This window comes from Papio anubis, chromosome 17, assembly GCF_008728515.1.
Source record: "Papio anubis isolate 15944 chromosome 17, Panubis1.0, whole genome shotgun sequence".
Taxonomy (NCBI): domain Eukaryota; kingdom Metazoa; phylum Chordata; class Mammalia; order Primates; family Cercopithecidae; genus Papio; species Papio anubis.
The window spans coordinates 1871060-1891769 of record NC_044992.1 but is presented as its reverse complement, the minus strand read 5'-3'; the positions used below and the strand labels follow the sequence as shown (position 1 = coordinate 1891769).

Genomic DNA, 20710 nt, shown 5'->3' with positions numbered 1-20710 from the left:
GCCATCAGAGTTTAATCTGATCACCTCCATAACCTCGAGGGCCAGGGGATATAACCACGTAGAGGTGAGCGGCCCCTGATTACATGGGGCGTAGCTGTGTTCTTTGGGGATGTTGATGAACACAGTAGACAGCGCCAACAGCATCTGTTCAACACATTGGTCTTGGGCCCTTGGTACTCTAGACTGGTGGTCCCCAACCTTTTTGGCACCAGGGACTGGTTTTGTTGAAGACAGTTTTTCCATAGATAGGGTTAGCAGTGGGTGGTTTCAGGATGAAACTGTTCCACTTCCTATCAGCCAGCATTAGTTAGATTCTCATAAGGAGCATGCAGGCTAGATTCCTTGCACGTGTGGTTCTCAGTAGGGTTCGCGCTTCGCTCCTGTGAGAATCTGATGCCGCTGCTGACTTGACAGGAGGTGGAGCTCAGGCGGTCCTGCTTCCTTCCACCACTCTCTTCCTGCTGTGTGGCCCAGTTCCTAACAAGCTATGGACTGGTACCACGGTCCACAGTCCCGGGGGCTGGGACCCCTGCTCTAGACTGGATGCAGTTGGCAGAAGAAGACACTCTTCCAGAATCTAACCTGTCTCCTTTCTAGCCCTCCTGCTAAACTGAACATGAACGAACAGGCAGTTCTGCCTTTTAGGATTACAAAACACGAGCAGGATCCTCCCAGTGGGAACGTTAAAGTCCTGTGGACTTAGAACTGAAATGTTGGAATTGGTGCTTTGCCACTGACTTACATTTTGATATAAGGCAAGTTTTAGCCTCCTAGGACTAAGAGCCAGCTCTCTTTCTTGGAGGGCCCAACCCATAAAAAGACAACTGAAGGAGTCTTTTGTTGTTTCTTTCTTTACCTGCATATCTCACACAGACAGAGCTGAGGACAATATTTGGCCTTGCCAGTGAGACCACAATGTCAGGGAGTGCCTACAAGCCCTGCCTAGGTTACTTTTTGCTCCAGGTGTATGGGGGTCATGGGACAGCCCTTGGTTCACTGGTAGCTTTTACCTGTTCTTCCTTGTGTTGTCAATACCAGAAGCTGCAAAATGTCAAATTCCAGAAGAGGCAGGAGGGTGAGGAGTTAGGAAGAGAGGTTAGTCTTACTCTTAAAGTAATGCTCATTCTATTTTTTTTTAATTGTGATAAAATATACATAAGATAAAATTTACCATTTTAACTGTTTTTTTTTTTTCTTTCTTTTTTTGAGACAGAATCTTGCTCTGTCACCCAGGCTGGAGTGTAGTGGTGTGATCTCTGTTCACTGCAACCTCTGCCTCCTGGGTTCAAGTGATTCTCCTGCTTCAGCCTCCCAAGTAGCTGGGATTACAGGCATGCGCCACCACGCCTGGCTAATTTTTTATTTTTTGTAGAGACGGGGTTTCACCATGTTGGCCAGGCTGGTCTCGAACTCCTAACTTCAAGTGATCCACTCTCCTCGGCCTCCCAAAGTGCTGGGATTTTAGGCGTGACCCACTTTGCCCAGCTGTTTTTACCAGTTGTTGAAGTACTACGGCATTAAGTACATTCAAACTGTTGTGCAGCCATCACCACCAACCATCTCTAGAGCTTTTTCATCTTCACCAACTCAAACACTGTACCCATAAAATGATAAGTCTCCATTCCTTCCTCCCCCCAGCCCCGGCAATCATCATTCTACTTACTTTCTCTATGAATTTTTTTTTTTTTTTTTTGAGACAGAGTCTTACTCCACCGCCCAGGTTGGAGAGCAGTGGTGCCATCTCAGCTCACTGCAACCTCAGCTTTCCGGGTTCAAACAATTTTCCTGCCTCAACCTCCTGAGTAGCTGGGATTACAGGCGCCTGCCACCACACCTGGCTAATTTTTGTATTTTTAGTAGAGACAGAGTTTTGGCATGTTGTCCAAGTTGGTCTTGAGCTCCTGGCCTCTAGTGATCCGCCCGCTGTGGCCTCCCAAAGTGTGAGGATTACAGGTATGAGCCACAGCGCCCAGCTTTTCTCCATAAATTTGACTGCTCTGTGAACCTCATATAAATGGAATCATAAAATTTGTCCTTTTGTGATTGGCTTATTTCACTTGGCATAATGATTTCACGGTTTATCTATGCCATAGCGCGTGGCAGAATTTCATTTCTTTTTAATGCTGACTAGTACTCTGTCATCTGCGTGTATCTGCCACCCTTCGTGTGTCCATTCACCTCTTAATGGACACTTGGGTTGCTTCCACTTTTTGGCTGTCGTGAATAATGCGACAGTGAACACAAATGTACAAATATCTCTTTGAGATCCTGCTTTCAGTTCTTTTGGGTGTATACCCAGAAGTAGAAAGTAGAATTGCTGAATCCTATGGTCACTCTTTGTTTAATTATTTTATTTTGTGTTATTTTATTTTATTTTGTTTCATTTTTTGAGATGGGGTCTCACTCTTTTGCCCAGGCTGGAGAGCAGTGGCGCACTCTCAGCTCACTGTAACCTCCACCTCCTGGACTCAAATGATCCTCCCACCTCAGCCTCCCGAGTAGCTGGGACGGCAGGCGTGCACCAGCACACCCAGCTAAGTTTTTGCATTTTTGGTAGAGATGGGATTTCACCATGTTGCCCAGGCTGGTCTCAAACTCCTGAGCTCCAGCGATCCACCCACCTAAGCCTCCCGAAGTGCTGAGATTTAAGGCGCGAGCCACTGTACCCGGTCATCTACGTTTAATTTTTTGAAGAATCATCATACATTTTCCACAGCGGCTGTGCCATTTTACATCCTCACCAACAGTGCACAAGAGTTCCAGTTTCTTCACATTCTCACAACACTTTTGTTTTTTAATAACAGCCATCCTAATCGGTGTATTAGTGTGAAGTAGTGTTGCACTGTGGTTTTGATTTCACATTTTTCCTAATGACTAGTGATGTTGAACATCTTTTCGTGTGCCTATTTGTTGTGTACATTTTAAATGTATAATTTCTCCTTACTCAGTTGATTGGCCTTGGAATGCCTGAGCATTAAGGTGTCAGATGTTGGCTCTGATCTTTTTTTTTTTTTTTTTTTAAGAGATAGGGTCTCATTATGTTGCCCAGGCTGGACTTGAACTCCTGAGCTCAAGCCTTCCCAGTAGCTGAGACTACTGGTGTGCACCACTACGCCCACCTAGGCTCTGATCCTAACTTGCTATAAGCTACTTGTGTGGCCTATAACCTATAGCTTTTTTTGAGACGTAGTCTTGCTCTGTCACTCAGGCTGGAGTGCAGTGGTGCAATCCTGGCTCACTGCAACCTCTGCCTCCCAGGTTCAAGCGATTCTCCTGCCTCAGCCTCCGAAGTAGCTGAGATTACAGGCATGTGCCACCACACCTGGCTAATTTTTATATTTTTAGTAGAGACATGGTCTCACCATGTTGGCCAGGCTGGTCTCAAACTCCTGACCTCAAATGATCCACCCACCTCGGCCTCCCAAAGTGCTGGGATTACAGGTGTGAGCCATCATTCTGGCCCCTATAACCTATAGCTTTCCAAACCAAATGAACAAAAACTCTATCTCATATATACCTTCTTTTGGATTTTCTTTCTTTTTTAAGCAAAAATGAAATATGCGTGTAACCTGTCTGGGCTTCTGTATCTTCTTCAGTAAAATAAGGAAACCCCTAATTGCCCTACCCAGCTCAAAAAGCTGTTGTGAGAATTAAAGGAGATGAGCTCTATGAAGGCACTTTGTAAAGATTCTACAAAAATACAATTTAGGCCAGGCGTGGTGGCTCACACCTATAATCCCAGCATTTTGGGAGGCTGAGGTGGAGGGCTCCCTTGAGGCCAGGAGTTCAAGACTAGCCTGGCCAACATGGTGAAACCCAATTTCTACTAAAAATACAAAACTTAGCCAGGCGTGGCAGCATGCGCCTGTAGTCCTAGCTACCTGGGAGGCTGAAGTGGGCAGATCACTTGAGCTTAAGAGTTCGAGAATCACTTGAACGTGGGAGGCGAAGGTTGCGGTGAGCTGAGATCACACCACTGCACTGTAGCCTGGGTGGCAGAGTGTTGGTCTAAAAGAAAAAAAAACAGACATTATCATCTTGAGCCATCAAATGCACTGTTACTGAAATTCTTTACCAAACATGAAGGCAGAATGAATTTACAGTCTTTTTCTCTTAGACCAAAGGGTGTATGTTTCTTTAGTAGGTAAAAGGAACAGAGCACAGGTGACCTACTTACTCCTATCTGTTCATCTCCCAGTATGGGGTTCCGTCCTCTGAAATAGGGCAAGGGTCAAGTCTCTGACTTGGTTTTTCCCCTGAAAGTGGTCACAAAGTCTGCTCAGCATTGTTTTGGGATGTGGATGCATTGGCCCCATCACCTGCCCATCTAAAGTAAGTATGTTATGTAATCTAACAGATATTTACCACTTAGCCTGTGCCAGGCACCAGAGTTCATGCTTCCACAGGCTTCACTAGGTTTTACTTAAGCATGTTTTTGCATTACTATTGTTTTTTGAGAATTATAACCTCCCATATACATTATTTTAGTTCATTTAATCATATCTTCTAGGCCCCTTTTCTCCTGTTGTTTCTTTGTTGTTTCTTTGTTTCAACAAAGAGAAATACTTAGGAAAGGAGCCCCGAAAGATTTTAGTTATTTTAATAACTAAATAACTGAATAACTAAAAAAGACCAAAAAAAGACATGGAATATATATTGAGATTTAGGTAGAGCATCATTCATCTACTCAGGAACAGTTGCAGACAGGTAGAGTCTACACTGACCCGAACTTCAGGGTGGATCGTGCTTTCCAGAAACTATTCCAGTTACCAACAGTCACCTAACTGAGTTCAGAATGGATGAGCAAGAATGGATTTTCCTCTCTATGGCTTCTTGTTTTTTGTTTTTTCTTTTTTGTTTTTATTTCAGGTACATCAGCATCCTCTCTATGGCTTCTGATGCAAAGGTATGCTATATGCTTTTTTATTTTATTTTATTTTTTTTTGAGATGGAGTCTCGCTCTGTTGCCCAGGCTGGAGTGCAAGCACGATCTCAGCCACTTTGGCCTCCCAAAGTGCTGGAATTATGGGTGTGAGCCACTGTGCCCACCCTACATGAGGTTTTTAGAACTCAAAGAGTTTAACAGGGTCTTCCATTTTTAGTTGTATGGTAGGATTAGATACACTGAACAACCTTCTCAATTAACACAACGAAAGTGCTACCTATAGGCTGGGCACAGTGGCTCAGGCCTGTAATCCCAGTACTTTGGGAGGCTGAGGCAGGTGGGTTGCCTGAGCTCAGGAGTTGAAGACCAGCCTGGGCAACATGGTGAAACCCTGTCTTTACTAAGAAGACAAAAAAAAATTAGCTGGGCGTGGTGGCACATGCCTGTAGTCCCAGCTACTCAGAAGGCTGAGGCATGAGAATCGCTTGAACCCAGGAGGCGGATGTTGCAGTGAGCCGATTTCACCCCACTGATCAGCCTGGGCAGCAGAGCGACAGAGAGAGACTGTCTCAAAAAAAAAAACAAAAATAGAAATAAATAACAAAATGCTAACTATAATGTAACTCATCCTGAGCTACCATGAAAATGAGAAATCTACAGATCTTAAGAACTAAACGAACAAGAGATTTCTGAAAAGGAAGCGAGTGCCAAAGCTGGCTGGTGCTTGCCCTGATGATTTCTGTCAAGCCATGGAAACTTTGGGTGTACTCACTAAAAGCTTCTTGGACTATGGCGAGCAGGCCTGAAAGCGTGGGATGCGCCCTAGGTGAGGAATGATATCGGAGGCCTTTCCTAAAGCTGGGATTCCAAAAGAGCTTCAGGGTGAGGGCAAATGAGAAGGAAACCTCATGGTGAGCGTTTTACGACCAACAGCTAACCCTCACCTGAGATTTTAGTCTGCTCTGAAAAACCTGGAGCAGCAGATGGTTTAATTTAGTGATCTCTGTCTGACATCGTCCCAGGGTAACCCGCAGAAGCAAAGTCCTCTCTGGAAACAAGCAGCTTCAACTCAGGCCACAAAGAATTCCCATGGATACTGTTCCATGGAAATCAGCCCACAGCCTTTAATATACTTAAAGTAAATAATTGTCATTTTCAACAGAGCTATCTTGTGAAGGATAAACAAAGGTGACCAGGCATGGTGGGTCATGCCTGTAAACCCACCACTTAGGGAGGTCAAGGCAGGAGGATCACTTGAGCTCTGGAGTTCAAGACCCGCCTGGGAAACATGATGAGACCCCCATCTCTACAAAAAGATTTTAAAATTAATGGCCAGATGCCGTGGCTCACGCCTGTAACCCCAGCACATTGGGAGGCTGAGGCGTGCAGATCACCTGAAGTCAGGAATTCGAGGCCAGCCTGGTCAACGAGGTGGAACCCCGTCTCTACTAAAAATACAAAAATTAGCTGGGCGTGGTGGTGGGCACCTGTAATCCTAGCTACTTGGGAGGCTGAGACAGGAGAATGGCGTGAACCCAGGAGGTGGAGCTTGCAGTGAGCCGAGATGGCGCCACTGTACTCCAGCCTGGGTGACAGAGCCAGACTCTGTCTCAAAAAAAAAAAAAAAAAACCCTCTACCTGTCATGTCACCTCTATTTCCCCCTCTTCCTAGCCCCTGTCAACCACTAGTTTACTTTCAGTCTCTCCAGATGGGCCTCTTCTGCTTATCTCATACTAATGGAATCATATAATTATGTGACCTTTTGTGTCTGGCGTCTTCTGGTTTGCTTAATGTTTTAAGGTTTATCCATGTCACAGCTCATATCAGTACTTCATTCCTTTTTATACCTGAATAATATTCCATTTTATGATAATTCCACGTTTTGTTTATCCATTCATCAGTTTCATAAGCATTTAGGTTGTTTGCATTTTTTGGCTATTATGAATAATGTTGATATGAACATTTGTGTATGAGTTTTTATGTGGACATATGTTTTCATTTCTCTTAGATATATATACCTAGAAGTAGTATTGTTTGGTCATATGGTAAACTGTGTTTAATTGTTGGAGGAACTTCCACACTAGACAGTTTTCCAAAGCAGCTGCAACATTTTACATTCTCACTAGCAGCAAATGTATGAGGGTTCAATTTCCCCACATCTTCACCAACACTTGTTATTATTGTCTTTTTTATTATAGCCATCCTAGTGTGTGTGAAGTGGTATCTCAATGGTGATTTTCACTTGCATTTCTCAGTAACTAATGATGTTGAACAACATTTTATGTGTTCACTAGCTATTGGTATTTCTTTGGACTACTATTCAAATATTTGCCTACTTTTAAAATTGGGTTGTCTTTTATTGTTGAATTGTAGGAGATTAGATAGATAGAATAGATAGATAGATAGATAGATAGATAGATAGATAGATAGATAGATTATTGAGTTGTAGGAGTTCATAGATAGATAGACAGACAGATAGAAAGAAAGATTACATTGAGTTGTAGAAGTTCACAGAGAGACAGACAGGGTCTCACTGTGTTGCCCAGTATGGTTTTGAACTCCTGGACTCCAGCAGTCCTCCCACCTCAGCCTCCCAAAGTGCTGGGATGACAGGCATGAGCCACCACCCCCAGCCTTGAGTTGCAGGAGTTCTTTATAGATTCTGGATACAAGTCCTTTATCAGATAAATGATTTGCAAATATTTTCTCTCTCCTATGATTTTATTGTCCTTGCACTTTCTTGAATGTTTTAATTTTTATGAAGTGCAATTAATCTGGTTTATTTTATTTTATTACTTGTGCTTTGGTGTTATAAAGACATTTTTAAACAATAAGGACTGGGAGAAGCTGATGCGTGCCTATATTCCCAGCCACTTGGGAGGCTGAGGCAGGAGGATCGCTGGAGCCCAGGCATTGGAGTCCAGCCATAGTGAGATCCTGTCCCCCCACCAAAAACAAAAACAAAAACAAAACAGAGTTTATCACCAGATATCCCCACTAGAGGAAGTTTCTTTTACCTGAAGTACATGCTTTAGAAAAGTGTCCTGGATTTCAAAGGAATGGTGAACAATGAGTATAACTATAAAATTGGATCATATTGATTACAAAAGAACCATGGCGTTAAAAGGTTCCTTAGAGGGGGCCGGGCGTGGTGGCTCACGCCTGTAATCCCAGCACTTTGGGAGGCCGAGGTGGGCGGATCACAAGGTCAGGAGATCAAGACCATCCTGGCTAACACGGTGAAACCCCGTCTCCACTAAAAATACAAAAAATTAGCCGGGCGTGGTGGCAGGCGCCTGTAGTCCCAGCTACTCGGGAAACTGAGGCAGAGAATGGCGTGAACCCGGGAGGCGGAGCTTGCAGTGAGCCGAGATCGCACCACTGCACTCCAGCCTGGGCGACAGAGCGAGACTCCGTCTCAAAAAAAAAAAAAAAGTTCCTTAGAAGACATCAGGGCCAGTCTCTTATCTAATGAAAAAATAGTCCTCCAATGTTCTCAATGGCCTCTGCTCCAGATGCTTCCCCAGAATTTACTCTGAGACAGTCACTATAAAAAGTTTCTTCTCAGGCTGAGTGAGGTGGCTTGTGCCTGTCATCTCAGCACTTTGGGAGGCCAAGGTAGGAGGATCAGTTGAGCCCAGGAGTTCAAGACCAGCCATGCAACATAGGAAGACCCTTCCTCTACAAAAAGTTTTTTAAAAAATTAGCGGGTATGGTGTGCACACCTGTGGTCCTAGCCATTCAAGTGGCTGAGCAGGAGGATCACTCAAGCCTGGGATCTCAAGGTTACGGTGAGCTGTGATTGTGCCACTGCACTCCAGCCAGGGTGACAGAGCAAGACCGCATCTCCAACAGAAAAAAGTTCCATCTCAAACTGAACACAGCCTGCCTTCCTATAATTCCCACTTAATGATTTTTAAAAGGTTTTCTCAAAATCACAAAGTCTGTTTTTTCTGTATCTGATACACCTTAGTTGTACTTGAAATACTCTTTACGTTTTCTTTTCTCTAAGCTAAACAAACCAGTGCAATCAAATAGATTCTTGACCAGTGCTGTGAAATATTATAGAACTTTCTGTAATGATGCAGTGTTTAATACTGTAATGATGGAAAGTTACTATTTCTGCACCATCCTGTGTGGTAGCCACTGGCCACATGTGACTTTTGAATACTTGAAATGTGGCTGGTGCAACAGAAAAACAAATCTTGATGTAATTAAATTGAAATATCCACATGTGGCTAGTGGCTACTGTATTAAACACTGCAATTCTAGATCATTCTCCTGGCCAGATTTCTCTGTGCCACTACCAGCAGCATCAGATTCACCTGGGAACTTGTCATGTTTTAGGCCCTACCTCCGACTTATAAATCATAAAGAGTTGAGGGTGGAGCCCAGCAATCTCATTTAACACGCTCTCCAGGTGATTCCAATGCACTAATACTTGAAAGGCAATTCCAGTTTGTCAAGGCTTCTGCAAAAAGCAGTGCTCAGACAAGGTCTGACATGCATGTATTTCACCTAAAGACAGCTTCAATTACTTTAAAAAAAAAATTGAATACTACTTTCTAAATAGTGCAATGACTGCATGTTATAAAAATCAATACAATGTGGATATAGGTTTTTGGTTTTTGTTTTTTTTTTTTGAGACAGAGTCTTGCTCTGTTGCCCAGGCTGGAGTGCAGTAGCACAATCTCAGCTCTCTGCAACCTCTGCCTCCCGGGTTCAAGTGATTCTTCTGCCTCAGCCTCCCAAGTGCTGGGACTACAGGTGCGTGCTACCACACCCGGCTAATTGTTTGCATTTTTAGTAGAGACAGGGTTTCACCATGCTAGCCAGGATGGTCTCGATCTCCTGACCTCAGGATCCGCCTGTCTCAGCCTCCCAAAGTGTTGGGATTACAGGTGTGAGCCATCACACCAGACCTGGATATGAAGAATTAAAAAAAATTAAGTGCGAGGCCAGGTGCAGTGGCTCACGCCTATAACCCCAGCGCTTTGGGAGGCTGAGGCATGCAGATCACTTGAGGTCAGGAGACCAGCTTAGGCAACATGGCAAAACCCCATCTCTGCAAAAAATACAAAAACTAGTTGGGCATGGTGGCACACGCCTGTGGTCCCAGCTACTTGGGAGGCAGAGGTTGCAGTGAGCCGAGGTCTCACTGCTGCACTCCAGCATGGGTGTAAGACGCTATCTCAAAAATAAAGTGCCCGTTACAGTTAAAAAAAAAAAATTAATTAACAGGCACTTTCCCAACTGGGCGTGGTAGCTCGTGCCTGTAATCCCAGCACTTTGGGAGACTGGGGTGGGAGGATCACTTGAGCTCAGGAGTCCGAGACCAGCCTGGGCAACATGGTGAAACCCCATCTCTACTAAAAATACAAAAATTAGCCAGATGTGGTGGCATGCGCCTGTAATCCCAGCTACTTGGGAGGCTGAGGCAGGAGAATTGTTCGAACCCAGGAGGTACAGGTGGCAGTGAGCCAAGATCACAGCACTGCACTCCAGCCTGGGTGACAGAGCGAAACGCCATCTAAAAAAAAAAAAAAAAAATGTTTTTTTAAAGCTCTTGGCACGGTGGCTCACACCTATAATCCCAGCACTTTGGGAACCAAGGCAGACAGATCACTTGCGGTCAGGAGTTCAAGACCAGCCTGGCCAACATGGCAAAACCCATCTCTACTAAAAATACAAAATTAGCCAGGCATGGTGGCACACGCCTGTGATCCCAGCTTCTTGGGAAGCTGAGACAGGGAGAATCGCTTGATCCTGGGAGGCCACAGTTGCAGTGAGCTGAGATTGCACCACTGCACTCCAGCCTGGGTGACAGAGTGAGACTCCATCTCAAAAAAAAAAAAAAAAAAAAAAACTAAACTAAAAAACAGGCACTTTTCCGTAAGTTTCACACAGCCTTACAGTACTAGAACCCTTGATTGTCTCTTGATTGTCAGTCTGGCGTGCTTTCCATCTCTTAGGCTGTTTCATGAAATAGGCCTCACTGTTTGGTTTGGTGTCTCCCAGATGAGAAAAATCTGGTTCCTTGGCATGTATTTTACCTACCCCATTTGGGGGCTGTTTCTTCTGCCTTTTCTTGCACAACTTCCCCACTGTTGGGTGCCTCTTTAGTCACTCCCAATACCCTGGAAACATCTCCCTTTTTCAGGGTTTAACAGACTTCACCTGTGTAGTTACCTTCTTTTAATGTGACTTTTGTCCTCTTAGGCTTGAAACCTAGAAGAGGAGCTGGCTTGTTCTGCTGGCCTTGAGCCAGATGTCATAACTTCAGGCAGTGCCACGCTACACATCTCCAGCAGTTTGGAACGGAGAACAGAGTTAGAGATAAGATCGGCAGCTTTAGGTGATGGCTTTGTTTCAAATAAACCATGCGTGACCCAAGCCTCCACTTCAAATGGGGAATGAAATTGCTTTATCCTTTGACAACTTGCTCTATGAAATACATTTATCTTTACTTAATTGCCTTAGATCCCAAGAGGCTACATACAGTAATTTCTAGGAGATAATTATATCAAATTTTAAAAATATGTGACTGTGGACATGAATATGTAACTGCAGTGGACAGGGAGGGAGAGAGGTGGGGGAAACCAAAAGTCCTGCTGAACTTGCTGGTAAGTTTCCGTTCTTATCCTTAGAGTTTCCTTGGGTCACAGACCACTTACTCTGAATCTGCTGATTCAGATATGGGATCCTTCGTACCCTGTGCTGCTGGGGTTAAAGCATCTTGTCTACTACTCATGTAGCTGGATAGTGTTTTGCTCAGGCTCCTCCTGAAACTGGGAGGGGTCAGGCTGGTGGCGGACTTCCGGTTATATGTCTTCATTTAGTCCGGCTGGGCACAGTCTGTCTACACTGTAGGCCACAGCCACTGGGGGTTCTGGTTAGTGGCAGCTGAAAACCAGCAAACTTGTTGATTTTAAAACATGACTATTTAGATGTTAGGGATAAACTTCCTGTAGATGGGGGACAGGCTTCTTTATCTTGGCGTGTTTGAATATCCAGTTCTCATTTCCCTAACCTTTATATTTGAAAAAATCTAAAGTTTCACTGTCATTTTTACTAATCCCAGCCACTACCTACCTTTACCCTACTTTTTATTTCTTCTTTCTGAAATTCCAGGGTTTTTTTGTTTGTTTGTTTTTCCTGCCTCTTACTTAATCACTGTATTTCCATGTTGTGATATAATAACCCCTTAAAGACCGAAGGCATTTTCCAGGTGTGGACACAGTTCTGGGTCATCGCTCAGCTCTTTTTGTCTGCATCTGCCTTTAAGACTACACACTGGACAGCTAGACTGTGAGCTCCATGATACTCCTCTCCGACCGCCATCCCCAAGTGTCTAGTGTGGTGCTCATGTCTTAACAAGGGCTGTGTGAGGAAGAGCCAGTGAAGCCTAGCTGAGTGACATGGTTGACAGGCAGTCCTGCTGTAAAGACAAGGAAGATCTGACTTGGAGATACAGAGGACATTTGGATTCGGTACTAAGATCCGTGAATATCTAAGCCAGCTTGGGGGTCGGGGGTGTGCCAAAACCAATCAAGGTGGGCTGACCGAAGCAGAGAATCTGTAGAGCCAAAGACTTTCCGTTCCCATCAAGTTCTTTCAAGGCCTAGTCCCATGGCGCTTTCTGCTTGCAGGGGTCATTCTCCAGGTGTCTTTTGTCCCTTCATTCTCACTTAGTCAGGGTCAGCCACACTCCTCAGTTCACTCAGAGGGAAGTGTTGCCTTTCTTTTAAACTCCTCCCGGAGAAACCTGACAGCTCTGATGAATAAGTCGGTTTGCATTTGAAAAGGTCATGCTGGCGTGCCTCTGAGGGAAATCTGCAGCAAGTACTGTCACATCATTTCTTGGAGTCACATCAAGGAGTTTTTTTTAAGAATTACACTTTAGCTCACATCTAAAACATGAGCACCTGAATAGCAGCCTGGGGGGTGGTCATCAGGGTTAGGGTGTGTGTTCTAGTGTGTTTCTTTTGAGCTAGAAAAACATTTCTCCATATAACACCACCTTTGGTACTCCCTTCTGGAGAGCTGCTTTTCTCCTGCCTGCCCACTAGTCTGGTAGTAGTACCAAGAAGCTTTCCATGGTTAGTAACCTTGATTCAAACCACTTCTTTTAGTTGGATCCTTTTTTTGAGTCAGGGTCTCACTCTCACCCAGGCTGGAGTGCAGTGGCGGGATCTGCACTCACTGCATCCTCCACCTCCTGGGTTCAAGTAGCAGTCCTCCCACCTCAGCCTCCCAGGTAGCTGGGACTGCAGGTGTCTGCCACCACACCCAGCTAATTTTTTTATTTTTTAATTTTATTTATTTATTTATTTATTTTGTAAAGAAGAGATCTCACCATGTTGCCCAGTCTGGTCTTGAACTCCTGGCTCAAGCAATCCTCTTGCCTCGGTCTTCCAAAGTGCTGAAATTACAGGAGCGAGCCACCATGCCTGATCTTAATATGATCTTTCAGGAGCAGAACCTGCCTATTTTTTCTTGTGTTTTATTTAATAAAAAGAACATACTAAACTTATATAAGGACTTACCAAGAAGGATAATTGAAATTCTGGTGTCTTTAGACAAAAAAACTAAAAAAAAAAAAAAAAGAAAAAAAAGGTGAGGGCTTTTCAGGGATTGAATTGTCTTTGGCACATTTTTTGGTGGATTCCATGAATCCAACTATGTTGGTGTGTTCAGTGAAGTTTTCGCTGAATTTGACTTAGGACTCTGTGTGCGTATACGTGTGTGTGTGTGTTGAACACATGTGTCTATTCCTCTGGAAAGAAGATCATTAATCCCAAATTCTGAATAGGGAAATGGAGACTTTCCAAGGAGGGTCAGGAGCAGGCGAAAAGAAAACATTTTGCCACAGATATTTAGAGTCAATGAGATAGGTCAGATGGAAATGAAGAAATGCCATGATTTACTTCTGTTTCTTAGAGCTCACCGTATGGCTGACCGATAACAGTCACTAGCCACATTTGTCTACTTAAAATTAAATTATTTGGCCAGGCACAGTGACTCATGCCTGTAATCTCAGCACTATGGGAGGCTGAGGCGGGTAGATTGCTTGAGGCCAGGAGTTCGAGACTAGCCTGGCCAACATGGTGAAACCCCATCTCTGCTAAAAATACAAAAATTAGCCAGGCATGGTGTGCGTGCCTGTCATCCCAGCTACTCAGGAGGCTGAGACACGAAAATCACCTGAACCCCAGGGCAGAGGTTGCAGGGAGCCAGGATCACACCATTGTACTCCAGCCTGGTCGACAGAGCAAGACTGTCTTAAAAAATATATGTATGTGTGTGTGTGTGTGTGTGTGTGTGTGTGTATATATACACACACACACACACACACATATATAGAGAGGCTAGGTGTGGTATCTCATGCCTGTAATCCCAGCACTTTGAGAGGCCAGTGTGGGAGGATTGAGTCCAAGAGTTCAAGACCAGCCTGGACAACATAGTGAGATCCCATCTCTACAAAAAATTTAAGTTAGCTTGGCATAGTGGTACGTGCCTCTAGTCCCAGCTACTCAAGGGGCTAAGGTGGGAAGATTGTTTGAACCTGAGAGGTTAAGGCTACAGTGAGCTGTGATTGCACCACTGCACTCCAGCCTGGGTGACAGAATGAGAACCCTGTCTCAATCAATCAAAACTTAGTTAATTACAATTAAATAAAATTGAAAATTCAGTTCTTCAGTCACACTAGTCACATTTCAAGTGGCCAGTAACCACGTGAGACTGATGGGTACTGTATTGTCAAGCATAATATAGAACATTTCCATTATTGCCATAAAGTTCTCTTAGACGACTTTGCTTTGTGATAAAGTCACTAAGTATAACTCAGTTATTAAGGTTGGGGTTGGTGGGGGTGGGTGGGGAAAGAGGAGGTGTTGGGCAAAGGATACAGAGTTTTTATTAGACAAGAGGAGTAGGTTCTTATGATCTGTTGTAAAGCATGGTGACTAGAGTGAATAATGTGTATTTCAAAATAGCTTAAAGAATAGATTTTAAATGTTCTCACCACAAATAAATAAGTATATGAGATGACAGATGTGTTACATTGCCCAATTTGATTGTTCCACATGTACACATTTATCAAAATATCACATTGTGCTTCATAAATATATACAATTACTCTTTGCCAATTTAAAATAAAACTATTAGGCCGGGCGCAGTGGCTCATGCCTGTAATCCCAGCACTTTGGGAGGCCGAGGCAGGTGGATCACCTGAGGTCAGGAGTTTGAGACCAGCCTGGTCAGCATGGCAAAACCCCATCTCCACTAAAAATACAAAAATTAGGTGGGTGTAGTGGCTTATGCCTGTAATCCCAGCTACTCGGGAGGCTGAGGCAGGAGAATCGCTTGAACCCAGGAGGCAGAGGTTGCAGTGAGCCGAAATCGTGCCACAGAACTCTAGCCTGGGTGACAGAGTGAGACTCTGTGTCAAAAAAATAAATAAAGTAAAATAAAACTATTTTTTTAAAAGGTCTGGGATGATGACAGGGAGGATATTGAGAGGGAGGTACTAGGATTTGAATAGCTAAAGCCATTTAATTAGGAATGAATCAGCATCAGAAGCTACGGACTTCAAAGAGTGGTAAATTACAAGATTCCTGCTGAGATAATTTAGTAGTGTATTTAGCAGGATTCAGAATATTATCTCCAACATGATCAATTTTCATGACCTTCTGTAAGAAAGTTTTCTACTCTTAGAAACACAGCCTCCTTTCATAGACTTTTTAAAAGTTATTTTGTCTTTATCTCTATGCCTTCATCATTAACACTTGCTTTTCCATTCTCGGTGTTTCATTTTCATTGATAAAACTTACATCAAAATTTTCCATAGTGCTATCATGATGTATTATTTCATTTGATTTCCACTACAGTTCTGCGAGGCATTGTCACTTTTTTTTTTTTTTTTTTTTTTTTTTTGAAACGGAGTCTCGCTCTGTCACCCAGGCTCCAAGGTTGTAGCGCAATGGCACGATCTCGGCTCACTGCAACCTTTGCCTCTTGGGTTCAAACAGTTCTGTCTCAGCCTCCCAAATAGCTGGGATTACAGGCGCGCACCACCACACCCAGCTAGTTGTATTTTTAGTAGAGACGGGGTTTCACCAGATTATCCTGGCTAGTCTCAAACTCCTGACCTCGTGATCCACCCACCTCGGCCTCCCAAAGTGGGCATTATCACATTTTACAGCTGAGAAGATTAAGAATTAGACTGATTTATCTGAGATCATATGGCGATACTAGGTCAGAACCCAAACCTATCAGTTTCTATTAGATTTAGGTGAATAAGAGGCCTAAACATATAGTTTTATCCTGTTAGATCAAGAGTCTAGACATAGGCAGTCCAGGGCTAGTGTTCAGGCTCTACCACTTGGCTTCCCCAAGTTGGCAGACACTGGAGCTTAATATACAACATCCTACGATGTGGTCCCATCCCAAGATGGTTAGTAGAGCATCAGCAGGAAGCTTAATGGAGGAAGAAAACAGAAAGGGTATGCCCCATACATTTAAAGAGACTTCTTCAAGGTTTTATGTAGAAGTTATATTTATAAACATCTCAAGAGTCACATGGCTCTCCTAGCTGCAGAGAGGGCTGAAAGTATAGTCACCTTACTGGCAGAAATGTACCCAGCTATTAGCCAGATGTGGTAACACGTACCTGTAATCCTAGCTACTCTAGAGACTGAGGCGGGAGGATCAGTGGAGCCCAGGAGTTCGAGGCTGCAGTAAGCCATGATCATGCCGCTGTATCCCATCCCTGGGTGAAATATTGAGACCCTGTGTCTAAAACACACACACACACTCACACTCTTAGTTAAAAATCAGAGTTACTTTGCTAAAGAGGGGAAGACTGGATTGGGAGGTAACTGGCAAACTCTGCTCCAGCAGGTGTTTTGATATTTGGTCTGGTGCTTTCCCACTGTTTCATGTTGTCTCTGACTTGTTAGCTAATGATTTAGTCATCTAAGCCTCCAGGGCTGCCATTTTTTCCAAAGAATTAAACGTAAGTTTCCTCTCTCGCAGATGAATAATTACAATAAAAGCTACAGTTTACTGAGGACTTGCTTTGTCTTAGATATTATTCTAAGAATTTACATGTTTTTAAACTTTTTTTTTTCCTCCAGACAGAGTCTCAGTCTGTCACCCAGGCTGGAGTGCAGTGGTGCCATCTCACTCACTGCAACCTCGGCCTCCCGGGTTCAAGTGATTCTCCTGCCTCAGCCTCCCAAGTAGAGTAGTTGAGACTACAGGCACGCACGACCATGCCCGGGTAATTTTTGTATTTTTATTAGAGATGGGGTTTCACCATGTTGACCAGGCTGGTCTCGAACTCCTGGCCTCGAGTAATCCACCCACCTTGGCCTCCCAAGGTGTTGAGATTACAACATGGTGAATCCCTGTCTTTACAAAATATACAAAAATTAGCCAGATGTGGTAGCATGTGCCTATAGTCCCAGCTTCTTGGGGGGTGAGGCAGGGACATTGCTTGAGCCTGGGAGGTTGAGGCTGCAGTGACCTATGTTCCCACCACCCTGAGTGACAAAATGAGACCCTGTCTCAACAACAACAAAAGGCAATCTATTTAATGTGCCTTCTTGGTTTCTCTTCCCTGTCCCCTTTCTTCTTCTGTCACTCTCTCAGACCCGAGGCTGAGAAAAGAGATTGACATGGTTTAGGGTTTTAGAAATTTAGTTCCTGTACCTCATGTAGGAACTTGCATGAGAAGATTGTGCTGGGGAATTAATGAGATGTCTGCAGAGAATCCAGAGGCTCAAAGTTTCTATATCTTGTTAATAGAAATTTGCTTTCCAAATACAATTTTGTATTTTCTCTTCTCTCCCACTCCCCCTGGTACTGTTATGAGTTGTAACAGGTAAGAGCACTATCCATTGATCGTCCCACACCTCTTCCCCATAGACACCTCAGTGGGACTGGCGCTTGAATCTACAGTCCACATGTAGCCAGGGTGACACATCTGCTGTTAAGTTGCTCTGAGGCTTGACTTCTGGTGTTCATTCAACATTAGATATTTATTAAACACTTACTATTTACCAGGCATTCACAGTGCTAGGGATTTTGTGGTGAATGAGACAGGCATAGTCTCTTACCTCACAGATTTTACGTTCCAGTTATGGGAATACAGAGCAAACAAGTAAAGAAATAAGTAAGCAAAATAAATTCACTGGGCATGGTGGCTCATGCCTGTAATCCCAACACTTTGAGAGGCCAAGGCAGGAGGATTGCTCGAGTTCAAAAGTTCCTTCTTTTTTTTTTTTGGAGACAGAGTCTCGCTATGTCACCCAATGCTGGAGTGCAGTGGTGCCATCTTGGCTCACTACAACCTCCGCCTCCTGGGTTGAAGGGATTCTCCTGCCTCAGTCTCCCGGGTAACTGGGATTACAGGTGCCTACCACCACACCTGGCAATTTTTTGTATTTTTAGTAGAAACGGGGTTTTACCATGTTGGCCAGGCTGGTCTTGAACTCCTGTCCTCAAGTGATCCGCCTGCCTTAGCCTCCTAAAGTGCTAGGATTACAGGCATGAGCCACCGTGCCCGGCTGATTGGTTTTCATTGATTTACAAGTCTGCATGTGAATCTTTGTCAGCTACGTGCATAGCGATCACCCGGTGTATAATTTTAAATTTATTTACAGCATTTTCTTTGCATAAAAATTTTTATGACAAATCAGCCATTTCCTTTCTGGTTTATGTCTTACTTAAGAAATCCTTTCCGGCTGGGCACAGGGGCTCATGCCTGGAATCCCCCAGCATTTTGGGAGACCGAGGTGAGCAAATCACAAGGTCAGGAGTTCAAGACCAGCCTGGCAATATGGTGAAACCCAGTCTCTACTAAAAATACAAAAAAAAAAAAAAATTAGCTGGGCATGGTGGCCAGACACCTGTAGTCCCAGCTACTCGGGAGACTGAGGCAGGACAATCACTTGAACCCGGGAGGCGGAGCTTGCAGTGAGCCGAGATTGCACCACTGCACTCCAGCCTGGGCGACAGAGCGAGACTCCATCTCAAAAAAAAAAAAAAAAGAAATCCGTTCTGAGTGTGCAATATTGGCAATATATTGCTAATTGTTGAAGCTAGACGATGGTATCAGGTTTATTTATTATACTAGTCTCTCCTTTTATATATGTTTGAGATTTTCCATAATTAAAAAAAATTAATTAAAACAAGACCACTGGCATGCATTTAATAGCAAATATGCTTAAAGTTTTATTGTATATAAAATCAATTGTCCTAATCATAAGCCGCAGCTTATAATTTTGTGGGGTAAAAGGGTTACTTTTATCTCTGTATAAGACTTTGTCATTTTATCTTTTTTTAAAGACGAAGTCTTGCTCTTGTCGTCCAGGCTGGAGTGCAATGGCGCAATTTTGGCTCACTGCAATCTCTGCCTCCTGGGTTCAAGTGATTCTCCTGCCTCAGCCTCCCGAGTAGCTGGGATTACAGGCGCCCACCACCATGCCTGGCTAATTTTTGTATTTTTAGTAAAGACAGGGTTTCACCATGTTGGACAGGCTGGTATCGAACTCCTGACCTCGGGTGATCCACCATGCCTGGCCCATTTGATCTTTTTTTTTTTTTTAAACCACTTGGTTGTTAGGTTAAAATATTACCAAGAATAATTGCAATTTTACACGAAAAAAAGGAAACTTTACATACCCTGAAGTCATAAAGAATATATAACAACATTTTTCTTCTAAAAGTTTTAGTTTTACTTTAGATTTTTCTTCTGAATGTTTGGTTTTCATTTTGGTTTTCCATTTATATCTTCATTCCATTTGGGATTTATTTTGTAAAGCAGATTTCCGTTTCCTAGTCCTCTGTTCTGTTCCATTGAACCAGTGAGCAATTGCCATATATACAGTATTTAGTCTTCCCATCCATGAACATGATATACTGTTAATTTATTCAGGTCTTCTTTTATGCCCTTCAAGGATGTTTTGTAATATTTCCCATAAAACCCTTGCACAGATTTTGTTACTAATTTATCATATTTTCTAGTTAACTATTAATGATATGAATATAAATGCCGTTTCTTTTCATCTTATATCTATCAACTTTACTGAGCTGTCTTGTTCTGTAAGAGTAACCATAATAATAGAAATTCTTTGTTTCTAACTTTAATAGCAATGCTTCTAAAGTTACATTAAATCTACTTGTCATAGATTTCTTTTTTTTCTCTTTCTTTTTCTTTTTCTTTTTTTTTTTTTTTTTTTTTTTTTTTGAGACAGAGCCTTGCCCTGTCACCCAGGCTGGAGTGCAGTGGCATGATCTTGGCTCATTGCAACCTCCACCTCCCGGGTTCAAGCGATTCTCCTGTCTCAGCCTCCCGAGTAACTATGGTTACAGGCGCGCACCACAATGCCAGGCTGATTTTTTTATTTTCAGTAGAAACAGGATTTCACCATGTTGGCCAGGCTGGTCTTGAACTCCTTACCTCAGGTGGTCTGCCCGTCTCAGCCTTGCAAAGTGCTGGGATTACAGGTGTGACCAACCATGCCTGGCCCATAGATTTCTGATAAGTGTATCTTGTCAGGTTAAGAACATTCACTTCTATTCCTAGATAGCTGAGTGTTTTTTTTAAATCACAAATAAGGGTTTAATTTTATTAAATATTTTTTCTTTTTTTTTTTTTTTTTTTTTTTTTTGAGGCGGAGTCTCGCTCTGTCGCCCAGGCTGGAGTGCAGTGGCGCGATCTCGGCTCACTGCAAGCTCCGCCTCCCGGGTTTACGCCATTCTCCTGCCTCAGCCTCCCGAGTAGCTGGGACTACAGGCGCCGCCACCACGCCCGGTTA

General features: G+C 43.5%; 1 protein-coding gene across 9 annotated transcripts in view; it reads left to right on the top strand.

The window, feature by feature from the left end:
- The window catches only part of SMG6 (SMG6 nonsense mediated mRNA decay factor), a 242658-nt gene that overhangs the window by 151978 nt on the left and 69970 nt on the right, over positions 1-20710 (top strand). The window lies entirely within an intron of this gene.